Genomic DNA, 17,518 nt, shown 5'->3' with positions numbered 1-17,518 from the left:
CTTGGCAACATGACTGTGGCTGCAGGCAGCCAGGCAGGATAAGGGTCCATGTAAGCTGAGGTCTCTTGACATCTGGCAGAGGCAGTGGGATGAGCCTCTACAGAGGAGGCTCCCCAGTCCCAGAAGGCATCTTCACAACAGCCCTAGTAGGATAGCTGTGAAGATGAAATGAGCCAGGGGTGAAGGCAGCATTTTGTGAACTGCACTGTCAATTCTGCATACCACCACCTCTATGTTAGGGTATGTAATGAGATCATTTAAAATACACACAGCCAACCACTCTTGAGCTTTATTCTGTTTTGAGAGGGTTCTCAGTATTCCCCATGTATTAACTCTCATAATATTGAACTATGACTATCAATGCTGTTATTTAACACTATTACCCCCACTTGATATGAAAGACAGGAAGATTGAGTAACATGCCTAAGGCCAGTGGTTTATGAGTGGGACTACTGGGTTCCATCCCAAGCCATCTGACTCCCAGCTGAGATCTTTTCCTTGCTGCTTATCCCGTAATAAGCCTATGAGCGTCGTATTATTACTCTCAGCTTATGAATGAGGAAACTGAGTCCCATGGAGTACCTTTAATTAGCCTAAAGTCGTAATGCTGTTTAGAAGCAGATTCAGGACTTAAACCAAGGCTCCAGCATTCTCTTTGAGAGAAAGATGCCTCTGGTGGAAGGTGACATGCTCAGCAGCTGCCCAAACTTGTAATCCCAGCATTGCATATACACATTTGACGTTTGGAGATAATCCCCTTCCACTTAGTGTGTCTTGCATCATTTCATTCTGCCATTAACCCCAGCTGCATAATCGACTTGAATGGGTAGAGTGAAAACCTTTTGGGAAAAGCAGGTGATACTGAAATAAATACAATGTTTTATATTTATATAATAAATTATGCTTTTTTGAGGTGCCTTTTATATCAAATTTTCTACACCATTTGGTTCTCTCAATACCTGTGGAGAATAGCTGGTTGCTTTTCAAAAGTGCACCGGATTTAGATTTGGATCTGATTGAATCCCAGTTCAGCCTCTTAAGAGCTCAGTGATCATAAATAAGCCCCTTTCATCACTTGTGTCAGACTCTCCTTTAGAAAATAAGATTAATATGGCCAACTGATATGGTGGTGAGAAATGAATTAAATCAGTATTGATTGAGTGTAGTTAGAGATGAGGTATTTTCACATAGCTTCATCTGTTCAGTGAGTATCTATCAAGTTCCCACTGTGTGCTGAGTGCCAACACAGACAATCCTCATTTTAGATGAATTAGGTTTAAGTGTAATAGATGGAAATCATTGGCTCAGGGGTGCATCAGACTCTAGGGTAGTCTTAGACAAGTCATTTAGAGTTTCTGGATCTCCAATTCTTGCCCCTTAAAAACAAAACAAGACTCTTGCATCATTATTAGCAGTTTTCAAATTGTGTTCCATGTGTCCCAAGGATTTCACACATGTTCCTTGGGAACCTCCCTCCCATTAAAGATGGGGCAGGGGTCAGTTTCCAGCAACACAAGCCCTCCTTCAGATGTAGCTGCTGTCCATAAGGAGTAAATACACATATACTGTTTGGCCTGCAATAGTATGTGTTTTTGTTTTAAATATAGCTGAGTTTACAAATGTGTGCGTGTGTGTGTGTGTATGTGTGTTGTGTGTGTATGTGTTTAATTTCTTTTCTTAGTTAAAGAAAAACCAAATGACTACCACACAAAGAGTATGACATCGTAAAGCCGATGAGAATTTGCCTTCTAGCCATGTGACCATAATATGTGTTTAACCTCTCTGAGCTTTAACTTCTACATCCATAAAATGAGATAATGCTGTCTCATGGAATGGTAATAAGACTTAAATTGAATTATCTTTTTTAAATGCCTTTGCTCAGAGCTTTGCTAAATACATGTTCATTTATTTCTCTTCACAGCATCCTGGGGAACAGAAGTACTTCAGTGCTTTGTTCTCTGGGTCTTTAAATTTGACCAGACCTTTAAGGACTTTTTTGTTTATGATTCACCAAAAAAAATGATTCTACTTTCTACCTATCTTTCTTTATGAAAGCATGGTCTGATTTTGACATTTTCAGTCTGAAATATATTATATTTATAACACTGAAATGTATTTATATATTTATAATTCAAAACACATCTTTACATTGAAATACACACATATACACACATATACACACACATATATAATCACTTTTGAAAAACTAATACATAATTAGGGTACTTTAAGCCAAATCAGCATTTTATGATTATTAAAGACACCATTTCAGGGTTTCATACAAACACTATCTATCATTTTATATTTTGATGTTTAGGATTTAATAACTCACTCAAATACCTACTGTCTGTCCATTTAATAGGTGATTTGGAAGACTCTTACTGTGCTCACAGCATCAAAAAAGTATGTATTAAGGTCTACTAAACCCCTAAAGCCTCCATTACCTTGCAGTACAATTCCCATGAGTGTGCAGAGAGGTGGCTGTTACACCAGAGTTTGAAACTTTTTCAGCCTCCAGTTTGCATTTCAGGGCAATTTTTGTTTCTCTTCACAGTAAAGCTGCTTTCCATCCTTAATGCAGTGAAAAATGGGCATTAAAGAAAGATACTCTTTCTAAATAAAGTAAAATGGAGAAAGTACAGAAGGCATTTATTGAAGGATGAAGAAGCATTCACTTGGGGAGATCGCTAGGGTACTTAAGTGATGCTGCCTTTGATTAAAGCGACGCTGTCAAGTGAGTGAGCCTGGGGATGAGTCAGAAAATCCAGCTCCTAGCACCGGCCCTGCCTCTTAGTCACTGAATGACCCTCTTTCGTCCCAATCTTTTCATCCTACTTGCAGGGCTCAGCTCAAGAACTGAAGTGAGAATTCACTGGGATAATGAATGTAAAATCGTCTAGAAAATGTTAAAAGCACAATTTAAAAAATATATGGAATTATAATTATGTACTTACACTTGAGTCAAATTTAAGAAGCTTACTAGTTTTGAGTGTAGCTTCTGAAGACTGACAGATCTCTGTGAAAATTCTAACCTAGACATCTCATAGCCTTTATTTTTCATTTTTAACTGAATTGTTCTAAGAATTTTTTTCTCTCCTACAAAATGGGCATAATAAAAACACCTACTCAAGAGAACCAAACAATGAAATGATTGCTTAATGCCTAGCCCAGTGGCTGGAACAAAATAAACCCTTAATAAAAGTAGTGAAAAGAGAATGACAGCAATGGTTCAGTCAAAATATCAACCCAGACAAATAAATGAATATGAAATTCCACTTTTCAGGGTATTTTAACCTGGACTCTTGGGCCTAACACACCAGGAGTTAAATGCGTACGTATACAAACTAGTGGACATTTTTATTGACTGCTTTCATTGAATGCATTAGATTAGTTTAATTTACTGTCAGATAATATATTAGCAGCTGGTAAGTTTAGTTAAGAACATCAGATAAGTTTGCGTGTTGACTCAAAGTGTCAATCAAGGGCTTGCCAAAGGCAAACAAACAAATAAAAAAAACCCTAAAATATAAAAAGCTCAACAAAACTGTGACTTTCCATATAAAGCCAAAATAGTGGCTCCATGAAACATTGCTCTTTTGTGTTTCTGAAAGAATATATAGTGGACTTCATATCAGAAAAAAAATAATGTTTATCACATACATTCTCTGAGCTTTTGGCATGGCTCTAATAACCTATCTCACAAGATACTTCTGAGGAATTAAATTGGATATTGTGCAGGAAAGGAATGGGAAGAAGGCAGTTTTTCTCAGTTGGATGAGCCCAAGCACCTATAGGCCACCAAGGTGCACAATAACTAAGATATTTGTTCCTCACTCCATGGGTAACTCATTGGGCAGTTTCTGAAATGGGGAAATCAACACATAACCTTAACGAATTATCAAGGGCAGTAATAGACCGCATTAAGATGCTTTTTAACCCAGTTTGAAAAGCCTTTCTGGAAGAAATACCTTCTGAATCCTGAATGGTAAAAAATATTTAGCCAGGTGGCAATGTGGTAGAAGCACACCAGCAACAAGATAGGAGGATAGGAAACATTCTCAAGTTAAAAACCGGGAAGTATGTTTCTTAGTGAGAAGGGAACAATGGAAGATGGAATAAGAGAAGTACATTCATTTGATTGTACTCTAAGTTGTTTCTTTTAAGCGTGAGAAAAGAAGTTTAACCAATGGGCAGAAACGTATGTCATTGGCAAACATACTAGATGCACTGCACAATCATCAGGTAGCCAAATATAGTCAAATAGACCCATTTTCAAGATTTCTGAAATAAGGGAATTCATGTCACACCTTCAGGGAACCAAATACATAGCAACTCTTTCTGATTAACACACATTGATGCCCTCTGATGATGGAACAACAGATTTGCCTTTATTCTTGGGTTTGCCTTCACTTTGCACCTTAGATTGGATCCTTGTAAATTCTATGGGGAATCCAAAGAATGATTGAAAGAAAAATAGGATCTGAAGGGTGAGATGCTGCTTCTTATATTAGGGTAATATAATATATATATATATATATATATTATATTAGGTGTGTATATATATAATTATATATTGTATTAGGTGTGTATACATATATAATTATAATAATATATTATTCAAATAATAAATAGAAATTAATAAATAATAATATAATGTGATATATTATTAAATAATAATTATAATAAATAATAAGTAAAATGTATACATAATTATATATATGCACACACCTAATATAATATATGTATTAGGGTAATATACGAAGCAGACATCTCACCCTTCAGATCCTATTTTTCTTGTAACCATTCTTTGGATGCATTCCGTTTCTCTTCCTGACAGAAGGAAAACAATGAAAGAAGTGCAACTGTAAAAAGGAACTCTACCATTTCCTAGGGTCACAGGCCAGTGAGAAAATAAAGAAGAAAAATTGTTCAAGTTCCTTCTGAGAATGGAATCGGTTAAATTACAGTGATAGAGCTGAAGCCAGTAGGCTTACCTGCCTTGTTTCCTGTCCTCTGTTAATTCTCTAAGCCCATCTGGACAAATATGACTGCAGTATAGGTTTGGCTTGAGCCCTACGGTTCCCATGAGCTACCCTGACTTGTACTCCAACATTGACCCTGTTCTTAATATTCCACCTTAGTTTCAAAGCTCGCATCTTGAACCTCAGTTCTGTTCAATTTTCCTATGTTGAAGTCTCACTTTTCATTTCTCTCATTTTCCTGATTCTGAGGCCAAATAATTTTACCAATAATTTTAGTCCTTAATTTTCAACCTTGGAACTCCAGGACTATGTGGGATGGGAGATAGCATTTCATCTGTCTTTGTTAATGTATAAGGAGTTGTTTCCTCACATGAACAAGAAATGTGCTGAACAGTCTATGCAAAGATGTGAAGTATCAGGGATCATGATGATTTCAGGGAACATTTTGTAGATTAATATGGCTCAAGGATAATGGACATGAAGAAGAACTGGTAGGATGTTGTTAAGAAAATGGTTGGGATTACAGAGAACTTGAAAAAAGGAGAAAAGTTAATGCATTAGTCCGTTTTTATGCTGCTGATAAAGACACACCTGAGACTGGGTAGAAAAAGAGGTTTAAATGGGCTTGCAGTTCTACATGGCTCTTGGGGAGAGGGCTCAGAATCATGGCGGAGGCCGAAAGATACTTTTTACATTGCAGGAGCAAGAGAAAATGAGGAAGACGCAAAAGCGGAAACCTCTGTTAAAACCATCAGCTCTCATGAGACTTCTTCACTGCCACGAGAACAGTATGGGGGAAACCGCCCCCGTGATTCAAATTATCTCCCACCGCATCCCTCCCACTATATGTGGGAATTATGGGAGTACAATTCAAGATGAGATTTGAGTGGGGACACGGAACAAACCCATATCAGTTAACATGCTAATACAACTGACCGGGTGAGAGATAATGAGGACCTGAACTCAGGTAACAGCAGTGGAATTTGAAGGAGAAAATGATGCAAGAGTTATTTAAAATATAAAATCCATACAACTTGTCAGTTCATTGGCTAACGAGTGAAAGAAATACGGATGTCCCCTATGTCTATCACTGTCCTATGCAGCAACTTTCTCTCCCACACTGATAACTCCTCCAATCACATGGTCACATGGGGGAGGGATGGAATCCAGATTGACCAATCTGAGCACCTTACCTTGCTGGGCTTGAGTGGCAGGAGGTTTCTCAGGCACAGCCAGTACTGCCATAGAATTTCTGGAACAAATGAAATAATGATCTGTTATTTTCTATTTGAAATTTAAGCATGAATTAACCCCAGAACTACCATTTGACAACAGACTGAGAACAAAGTCAACCCAGAGAAAATCAGAGGCAAGAGAGAGGAGAAGAGCAAATGCTTGATGATATTATTAGAATCCTTAAGTCTGGCTGAGTCAGAAGCTGTAATCAAGCTAGACAGACCAATAAATTCACTCTTTGCAAAAGCCTTTTTGAATCGTGTTTATATCACCTAAAAGCAAGAATCCTGACCTATACAATGGAGAAACTAAAGATAACTCTGAGGTTCCCAGCTTGAGCATTTGGGAAAGAGTGATAAGATAATGTTACTGCCTTGAGGACCACATGTAGAGGAGAAGGTCTGAGTGAGAGCACAAGTTCTATTTGAACTTGTAGCAGTTGAGGGATCCATCAATAAGGCTAATGAGCAGCATGCTATTTTGACTGTGAAACACTCACACAGGTCACATGACCATAAAATGACCAAGGAAATGATGAGTGATAAGCACAGCTGTAAGTGCAATAAATCTAATTCCATCGCATTCTTGCTGATTCAAGAAGAATTGCATCGTGCAAGAAGGTAAAAGTGGAATTATCAACAGCAACCTCACTGAGTTATCTATTTCAAATTCATGATTCAATACTCTCAAATAATTAAACATTAATAGTGGTAAATGATTCCAGTCACACTTCACGACTGATCGCAATATCTGAGAATGGCCCAAAGTGTATGCTTTTTCATATGGGGAGACACGGATTTGGAGACAGGACAGAGCTTGAGTTGGAAAGTTTTGGAGTAGGCTTCAGGCTTTATAAGTGTTGCTTCAGCTGCTGTGACCAAGAATAACTCAAGCAACAACATGAAGCCCCTAATTCTAAGTGTAATACAAGTAGCTTTTCTCTCCCCAGTGTGTTCTATTGATTGCAGGCAATATGTAATTACCTTCTGAGATATACTTTTCCCATCTTAACTCCCTCTACATGTGAAATGAACTGTAACAGACAAATTAGGTTTTTCTTTCTTTCCCATCACCTAACTTTCTTAGCTTTTTTTCTGATTTGATGATTCTCTCCTCCTCCCAATATAGCAATACAATTGAGGATTAATGGTGTGCTACAAGGCCAAATAGAAATAATATGAAATCTAATGCAATATACAGAGCCCTACTAGAATAAAATGCCAGATCTGAAATGGCCTCCTGAAATACTACATCTCAAATCCTTATCTTAACTATTAGGAAATAGAGAACCCAAAAGCAGATGAACCATCCGAGTCAGCCCCACTCCTTGTTACAGGGTTGCACAATTATTTCAGGTCTCTTGACTCCTGGTTCTTTCCATCACCTTAAGATTTGCCTCTATGTACTGAATATATTGTACTTTATAGGCATTTTACATGTTTTTTTTTTTTGGTCATACTAACAGCCCATCTTGATGCAATTTGTTTCCATCAGATCATGTGTATCCCCAGCTTAGCTTTATTCTGTTATCCCATCCTGGACCATCTTTGTGGCAAAAATGGTACATCAGAGGATGTATTGGCTACATTATCACAGACATACTAGACTTTAATTTCCAAAACCAGGGGATCTCAGCCAGTGTACATTTTAGGCACACAAATTCAGGTATTTCTGTATTTAAATAGTTCTTATAGAATAATAATCATCTTTTACATTTGCAGAGAAGTTTACAGTGTGTAAAGTACACTCAGGGAATCATTTAGAAGTCATAATTAGGTAAGATTTGTAGGTGCAAAAGCTTCTGTCAGAGAACAGACCTGGAACACCTGTTTAATTCGTTTAAGCAAGAGATGCTGCTTCATTTTTCAGAACAATTTCACTAAAGAATATTGAAACAAGAATAAAAAATATAAAATGCCATCCACAATCCAATCACCAAGCAAAACTACCATTTCTTATTTTTCCATGTTTCTCTTTTGAATTGGCCCACTCTGTGTGTGTGTGTGTGTGTGTGTGTGTGTGCGTGCGCAATACTCATTTATGCATTTATGTTTAAATTTAAAAAAAATGACTCCATATCATTTTCCCTATTGTTACACTATATTTATAATAATCTTGGTTACTTCTTGCTCAGTATTCAGAAGAATGGATATGATAATTAAACACACTTTTTCTCCATTAATGTTACTTTTTTGCAACTAGGAATGAAATAGGGGCAGGGTGAAAGGTTTCCAATGCAATTGTTGCTGTCGTTGTTGTTGTTGTTGTTATTTTAATGAAAATTGAATGAAAGCAATAACTGGGGAAATAAATGAAGACAATTCAAATGAGAACAAACTGTTTATTTAGAACTTGCTCTATCAGAGAGTCAGCCTTGTCCCTTGTATTTGGTACAGGCTTAAAGGCACAGAAGGTAATGGAGAAGCTTTACAGTGAAAACATGGGAAGACTTCTGGTACATTCAATTGAAGGTTGGGAAAGTTGAATGTCAACTAGAAGCATGTGATTGGTTTGGGGAGTGCATTTGCCTTCCTCTGGTTGGTCCTGAGTTGGAAATAGGAACAAAAATTAGGGCAGCTGGCAGTCCCTGACCAAGTTCTTATTTTTTGAGCCAATTTCTATAAGGTTGCTGTTTGGCTCCCAGAGCTGGTTGCTGCAAGGAATTAGGGGTCAGAGTTCTATGGTTAAATACCATCTGGCTGTTGGCCATTTGTGTTGTCAATCTCTCACTAGATAAAAGTCAGCTTGATTGCCTACTGCCAGAATTAATCTCAGAAGTAGTCTCTAAGTCTGGGTGTGAGCAAAGCCTAAATGTCAAAGAATGCCATTGTAGTAAAATAGAATACCTACAATAAATTCCTATATTTACATATTAACAGCTATTTACTGAAATACATTTTATTAAGAATTGTTATTCAGTCCAAGTTCCTAAATAGTGACCAAATGAATCCTTTAGTGTTTTATTTGCCAGTTTCTGATAACATAAATATGTTAATCAATTAAATTGATCCAGACTTGGTCTGTGCTGTTTTTTCAGGCAGCCTCAAACACTAACTCAACTACCAGATGGCTCAGTATATTTTATTCTGGAGTCAGTTCATAGCTTTAGCTAGGTAATTGTTTGCCATTAATCCCACTTTAGATCCTGGATTTGCAGTATTTCATTCTGTATACTTCTTTATGTCATAAATAAATTTAATGTTAAGTGTACATTTGAAAAATATATAATTTATGCATGGGCAAATTACAAATAATCATAAAGTGTGTGTAATCAAAACTCAGGTTAAGAACTAGATTAAGCTAGTATCTTCAAGGGCTCTGCGAGCCCATTCACAGTTTTATTCTTCTCTCTTTCCCCAGAGGTTATCATTATTCTGATGTTTTGGGAAATGAGTATTCGTTGTCTCAGGACTTCCTGTTATATTTTATCTCTGATCTGCGATTCTTGCTCTGTCTATGTACTTCTATAAGACTGTTTTGTTTAGATATCCTGGTCCTTCCAAAAGGCTCTATTATTTCTCCCAGGTGAGGTTTAGCGGGGACAATCACTCATCAATGGAGCAACCCATAAATTGAAGAGACACAAACTTATTAGATGTGATGGTGCCTGCCCTCACGTCCATCTCTAGGTGGTAGAAACAGGTATCTTAATAAAGTCAGCTAGTCAAAATATCAGAGGACATTATAGGATATATAACCACTGTCCCTAGGTTTTCTTTTAAACTAATTCAGGTTTCCTATTCTGAGCCTCTCCCTGAAATTTTTCCATATTCTGTGTGTTATGATAGTAATGGTGGCATTATTTTTTTTTGAAATAAATCTGTGTCATTATAGCAGATATTGCAGGTATTATTATTTATTCGGTTGTTGAGGAAACTCAGATAAGGCAAACGCTGACCCAAGGAGGCACAACTACAAATAGGAGAATTAAATTCCTCTGTAGATTTCTAATTTCAAAAGCTATGCTTGTTGTTCTTCCTCCTAAAACATGGTACATCCCAATATATATCAATAATGTAGGAGGAAAAAAAAGCTGTCTTATAGCTATTGTCCTTGTTTGAACCTGTAGGAATAAAGATTCTAAATACAGGCTTTGATCTAGAATAGCTAGAATGTGAACTACCAATTCCTAATAAATTGCTTTAAAAAGTAGTATTTCATGGAGCTAGTATCACATTCTCCATGAATGCCCATACACCATCAAAGAATTAGCTTCATATTTGTCTATTGTTTATTAATTCATCTTTTGACAAACACTTAATAGCCATCTATAGAACATGCAGAACATAAATGATTAATACCATTTTGCAAAAACATAATTCATGCTCAAAGGGAACTGATTTGACTAACTTATAGAGCAATGCAAGTGCAGTCTTACCAGTCAGAGCTCCTCTATGAGCACAATGATCCCCTCTATTTTCTACAGCGTGACTGAAGACGTGGTCATTTTAGCCTTTATTAGTGCTTAAAGCAGAAGCTGAACAACAGAACCTGTCAATGTCAAGCTTTGCTTGATTGGAATTATTTTTGGGGGGTAAGGAATATACATAACCATTCTTACAAAACAAACTAATATGCAACAAGAAAATTCAAGTCAAGATAGAGTAAATGTTGTTATTTTGGCTATTCAGTCAGTTGAATGAACCCAACAATCAACAATGCTAACTTACCACTAGTATGTTTCTGGCTCAACACTGTACTCTCATAAAATATAAAGAAAGCATAAACTTTATCCCTTGCTTGGAGAAGTTTAAAAATCTTGGGAGAACAAAATCATACACAAGAAAAATAATGCAGCATAGAAATTTCGGTTCTTAGGGTAAGTGTTATAATATATGTACCCAATATTTGTGACACACTTTTGGGCTCATTTGGGCCCCAGGGCTGTGCTATGGGCTTTGTATTCTCTTTTGGAAACTGAGACTCAGAATAGATAATCAACTTACCTGAGATCCCACAGTTAATCCGTCCTGGAGATTGGTATTTTTAATTTGTAACATATATGGACATCTCAAGCTCGTGTTTATAGTAAGGATATATCCTACTTCATTATTCTAGTTTTGAGCTTATATCTTGGAGGGATTGGGGTTTTGGCACAACACATTAAAAAGAAAAAGAAAAAGAGTGCACAGGAAAGGCGTGGGATGTGTGTATGCCTCCGCAATAGGAAAATTCTGTGCCTGGCTTCTCACCTGAAAGATGATATTCCCATGCTTGCTGGCATTTGACAAGAGAATGGTGAGTTTGTAGCATTGACAAATCAATTGGAGAACACATCTTAAGTAGGATGTAGGGGAAAAATAGATTTTCCCTGGTTTACTTCATCAGACACCTTTTTTACACAGAGGAAGAGGTCACTTCAACCCCCTTCTCATACTGCTTTCTGAGTTTTCAATATGTTTCTCCAGTAGCATCTTTGTATCTTAAAAGTTGCAAAGTTTTCCATGTGACATTATTCTAAGAACAGAGTGTAAGATGTAACTGTTTTAGTAACATTTTGCAGCACATCAAGAAAGACTTTGATGTCCCCGTGGTTTCAAAACTCAAATAATACCAACTGTATTCTCTCTCTCTCTCTGTCTCTCTCTCTCTGGCTCTCGCTCTGGCTCTGGCTCTCACTCTCTGGCTCTCACTCTCTCTCTGGCTCTCACTCTTGCTCTCTCGCTCTGCGTGTTTCTGTGTTTTCCTGAGCCACATTTGTATTAATCACAAGGTGCTGATGACTCCACACATATTCCTTTGCCTGGTATTCAGCTGATTCAACTGATACTTTTAAGAGCCCAGTCATATATCAAATGGGAAGAAAAAAGAGTTGATAAAAATAAATTTCCCACTGTTGATAGCCAGAGCTTTAGATCTCTAAAAATTGTTTCTAGCTCTAAGGTAGCGTTACTTCAAAGAAAGGAAAATCACCCAAACGGAGTAGAAAAACTTCAGGTCTTCCTGAATCACTCTTCAATCAAGGGAAAAGAAAAGCATCTACATTGTTAATCGGGGAGGCTGGGTGCTGAAGAAAAAAACAGTTGTATGAATTTTTACAGCATGTTTGTTATTTCCTTTTGGACACAGTGCTTCAGGAAGCCCAGCGAGGTGATGATCCTAAACCCTGAGCAGATGGTCTTTAAAATGATCATACGGATTTTCTTTCATAATGAGTATCAAGAATCCTATAGGATTTACAACAAAAACTGTTCATACATATGAAAAGACAGATGTTTCTTTAGATGCTGCTCAATGTTTCTTTGGCTGAAGCCAGGAAGAGTCATTAGCTATGACTTTATTTTCAAGCAGTTGAGTTATGTGGGACTTTAGTCTCAACTAATCAATGTCAAAACACCTTTTAAATGGAAATTATTTTTTCTCTGGAGTGGAGGATGGAGGGCATGTGTTTAGGAGGTCAGGGAATTAAATCTGCTTTTGCATGTATTTTTTATTGTTGCACAAGACTTGGGGAATCTGTCAGGCTTCTTTTTGCAATTCTATGTCAATGAAGCAAGACACTGTTCAAACAAATATCTTCTGCCTAATGAGCAGTGCTTAGACTGGTGACTATACAGAGAAAGAGTAAATTTTATGGTTTCGATACGACTGAATTTTCAGTGCTGCTTTGGAGGGCAGGAGTCTGAGTTCTAATCTGGAATCTTTCACTCTCTAGCTCTGTTGTGAGTTTAGGCAAGTCACCATCTTTCTCTGAGTTCATAGTGATCAACATCAAAAGAAACCTAGAGTAATTCAGCATATCAAAAACCTAACTCCCCAAATCACTTGAAGAGTTTTTTTTAATGTGTTTGCTAAGATCCAAACCAGCAGTACAGAATCAGATTCTTTGGGAAGAGGGTTTTGAGAAGCTATAGCTAAAAACAAAAACAAAGCTCCCAAGTGACTTCTAATTTTCTCACCTATAAGAGAATGGGACATGTATTTTTTTCAAAGTTGGATATATGCATGGATCTGTTCTAGGGTAGAATATTATTGACAGTGGTGCTCATGATATTCCTAAAGATAAAAACAGTTTTATTATAATGTTAATTTTAAAATTCAGAATATGAATATGCATTTGTATTATAATATAAAGGAATGGGTTTTTTTTCTTCTTCCATTTCTTCCTGCCTTTCTTCTTAATAAGGAATACTTTAATGCCAAACATTTCATGCAATTTATTTTCTTAAAGAAGCTTCAAAGGGATGAAAATCATCCAAATGGAGTAGAAAAACTTCAACTCTTCCTGAATCACATTTCAATCAAGGGAAAAGAAAAGCATCTACATTGTTAATCAGGGTGGGGAGGGGGTGAAGAAAAAAAGCTTTACTAGTTCAATTAGAGGAAAGAGTTCTGAACTTAGGAGTTAAAAAGCCCCAGAGTCCCCAGATCAGGTGAAGAAGGTGGTCACCCCGAGGACACAAAGTGCCAAAGTTCCTGAGCATGTCTGAAATACCATGGTGACCTTGAACTTGCATTTAGATGCCATCCAGGGAGACAGGAAATAAAGCCCAAGTCCAGTATACAGTAGGCATCCTAACAGGAGAACTCCTAAACGTGACATCCCAATAAGGCTAAACCTTCCTTGGAAGGGTGAATGTTAAATAAACCTTGCACTAAAGGGGTCACCTGCTTTCACGTTGGCCAGGAGCAAGAATAAATCCTAACAATTTATTATCACGAAACTCCCTTAATATAGGTTTCTAATAAAATATTTTACTGCATATGTCTTGTCACAACATCAGTCTTTTAATTCAAAAAGATATATCATTGATGTCTCCCAAATGGCTGACTTCAACTAATTCAAAATCTCACTGAAGCAGTGGAAAGAGGCACAAAGGGTACAAACGTTCAGTTATAAAGTGAATAAGTTGTTGAATTCTAATATACAGCATGGTGGTTTTAGTTAATAATGTATAGTTGCAAGCTAAGAGAATAGAACTTGAATATTCTAACAACAACAAAAAAACTATGTGAGCTGATTGGTATATTAATTAGCTTGATGTGGTAATCATTTCACAATGTGTACATATATCCTTATGTTGTATACCTTCAATATACATAATTTGTATTTGTCAACCATACCTCAGCAAAGCTGGAAGACAATGGGAAAAGTAACATTCTCAAAGAAGTTAAAGATCTAAAGAATGTAAACATGCCAATTTGCTCTCTCTTTACCCCTCTATCTCTCTCTTTATCTCTCACATCTGCCCACGCACATATGCACAGCCCTTTTCTCTCTACTTTCTTATATGCACTGCCTCTGTTTTTGTTTTTGTTTTTTTTTAAATAATCTCTCTCTCAAATCCTGTTATCAGTTCAGGATTCTAATGAAAGAGAACAAGAAGAGTGGCTACTCTTCGAACATTTGTTTTACTGTCTTTCTTTATGACACTTTGGAGATAAAGTTTTCTCTTTAATGCTTGAGAATGCAAAAATTTTTACGCCAGGAAAAGGCACTCTTGTAAGGAATGGCATATATAACATTCATCTGATGGAATGATAAATGTTAGTGTGGGTTCATGTTCCAGTTTTACCTTCTCTCTGCTGCATCATATGAGACAAGCCATTTTCAGTCTGTTACAGAAATAAGCCAGTAGCGATGGCCCCAGTGTATTAGCCCCAAACTATCCCGATATTGTTTACATCTTCACAGCAAGCTACGACAATTAGCTAAAGCCTACTGATGTTAAAACTAAAATTTGTACACACCCAGTTTCTTTAAATATAGTTCAAATAATCATATTTTTAGCCATTTAGAGCCTACCTAGTTTGCATGCCCTGCAAAACCACACTCAACATCTGCTAATTACAGATAAGCAGATGACCTTTGTAGCTAAACCCTCAATTGCTGCCTCTTTTTATAGCTCTTTCACTCAGAGATTCCGCAGTAGCTGCTGAGACAAGAATATCACTTAGGTGAGCTCCCTCTATGATTTTCTCCTTTTCCTAAAGAGATACTTTTCTCTATTTTGCTTCTGGGTGTGGCTTTGTGCCATTGCCTCTGGAAGATCTCTTGGTGGAAGGGACTCTTTCATGCAACTCTATGCAAGCACAGCCCAACAAAGCAATGTTAGTGCCTCTCATATCCTTGTTTTTCCCTTGATCAATGCTGGAATCCTTGAATTTAACCTAGCCTTATTTGAAAATGATGGTATATTATTTATCCAACAGCGATGTTTGGAAAGAGCCTGGCATCACACCTGATATTTAATTGAAGGTCATTAAATGTGATGCTCTTCTCTTAGTAATGGGTCCATATGTGGTATCATTTGCACCACAGAAAGAAAAGAGGAGTGGCAATTATTCTGTCATTTGAGTAAACATTTGAGAAGGCCTTGTCAAAGGCTGGAGGAACAGAGCTTTAGAGATGGACTGGGAAGTTTTGATTCGTTTTTTTGTTTTTGTTTTTTTTACAAATAAATTCATCAGAATCTATCAAATATTTATATTACTTAGCGCTTTGAGGACACAACCCTAAAGAGGCTAAACTTCATTCAGTTTCGTTTTCGATAAGATGAAAGTTAGCATCAAATTTGAGAGAATGCTTCTTGATGGGACAGGATACAAGAAACATTTTCAAAATACAGATTAAAAAGCAAGTTGGGCTGGGTGTGGTGGCTCATGCCTGTAATCCCAGGACTTTGGGAGGCCGAAGCGGGTTGATGGCCTGAGGTCAGGACTTTGAGATCAGCCTGGCTAACATGGTGAAACCCCCTCTCTACTAAAAATACAAAAATTAGCTGGGCATGGTGGCGGGTGCCTGTAATCCCAGCCACTCAGGAGGCTGAGGCAGGAGAATCGCTTGAACCTGGGAGGTGGAGGTTGCAGTGAGCCAAGATTGTGCCATTGCACTCCAGACTGGGCGACAAGACCAAAACTCCGTCCAAAAAAAAAAAAACAAGCATATTGATTTCTCTCTTCCATCTAATGGTAGGAAGAGACAAGTAAACAAGCAAAACAAGCAAAACAAGCAGTTATATTGTTGCTTGCGTGGGTTGTGGCAGCGGAAGTGCCAGATGTGTCCAAACACACAGAGTGAGAGCTCATTCAGAGAGGGGTGTGCTCAAAGCACACATCACCTCGGCTGAACAACCGAAAATGATTCTGCCCTAAATTATTAAAGCCAGATGTTTGTAGTTGTAACAAGTAGTAGCTTACTAGGGTCAAAAGCCCACTTCCTCTTGAAAGTGCTGTTACGGGGCCTGTATAACTGTGTGGCCCCTATATCTCCATGGATATTAAAAAGCTCAGTTCCATGACAGCTTTTCTACTGTCTGCTCTGACAGAAAGACAACAGTCACCACTAAAATACTTAGAAATGTCACTGCCTCTCTCACAAGTACAGCTTGTGGCCTTGAGGAGTGGAGTGTATTCCAGGATCTCCATGAGGATCTTCTTGTGATTCATCTAGATTTATGTGACCTCATCATTCCACTATGACAATTTCTTTTTTTTTTTTTTATTATACTTTAAGTTTTAGGGTACATGTGCACATTGCGCAGGTTAGCCACATATGTATAGATGCGCCATGCTGGTGCGCTGCACCCACTAACTCGTCATCTAGCATTAGGTATATCTCCCAATGCTATCCCTCCCCCCTCCCCCCACCCCACCACAGTCCCCAGAGTGCAATATTCCCCTTCCTGTGTCCATGTGATCTCATTGTTCAATTCCCACCTATAAGTGAGAATATGCGGTGTTTGGTTTTTTGTTCTTGCGATAGTTTACTGAGAATGATGATTTCCAATTTCATCCATGTCCCTACAAAGGACATGAACTCATCATTTTTTATGGCTGCATAGTATTCCATGGTGTATATGTGCCACATTTTCTTAATCCAGTCTATCATTGTTGGACAATTTCTTTCAGAATATTTATCCTTCAGGAACCCTGCTTTGTTCAGCATGGGGCATCATTTTATCCTGGCTTCTCAGTTCAACTCTAGCAGATGCTGATGTGTTTCCACTACCTCCCCACCCAAATCTCATTTTGAATTGTAGCTCCCATAAATCCCAAGTGTTGTGGGAGAGACCTGGTGGGAGATAATTGAATCATAGAGACTCTTTCCTGCATACTGTTCTCCTGGGAGTGAATAAGTCTCTTGAGAACTGATGGTTTTATAAGGGAAACCCTTTTCACTTGGCTCTAATGCTCTCCCTGCCTTTCATCATGTAAGATGTCCTTTTACCTTCTGCCATGATTGTGAGTACTCCCCAACCATGTGGAATTGAGTTCACTAAACCTCTTTTTCTTTATAAATTACCCAGTCTCAAGTATGTCTTTATCAGCAACATGAAAACAAACTAATACAGATGATT

At 37.6% G+C, this 17,518-nt stretch overlaps 1 long non-coding RNA gene across 1 annotated transcript in view; it reads right to left on the bottom strand.

Moving 5' to 3' along the window:
* The window catches only part of LOC134758295 (uncharacterized), a 248,605-nt gene that overhangs the window by 165,653 nt on the left and 65,434 nt on the right, over nt 1-17,518 (bottom strand). Inside the window, exon 2 of the long non-coding RNA XR_010133329.1 lies at nt 6,176-6,234. This is a non-coding gene — a long non-coding RNA (uncharacterized lncRNA). The remainder of the gene's footprint in view (nt 1-6,175; nt 6,235-17,518) is intronic.

Source organism: Gorilla gorilla, chromosome 3, assembly GCF_029281585.2.
Source record: "Gorilla gorilla gorilla isolate KB3781 chromosome 3, NHGRI_mGorGor1-v2.1_pri, whole genome shotgun sequence".
In the NCBI taxonomy this organism is placed as follows: Eukaryota; Metazoa; Chordata; class Mammalia; order Primates; family Hominidae; genus Gorilla; species Gorilla gorilla.
The sequence above is the reverse complement of the archived record's forward strand: the minus strand, read 5'-3'. Positions and strand labels throughout refer to the sequence as shown.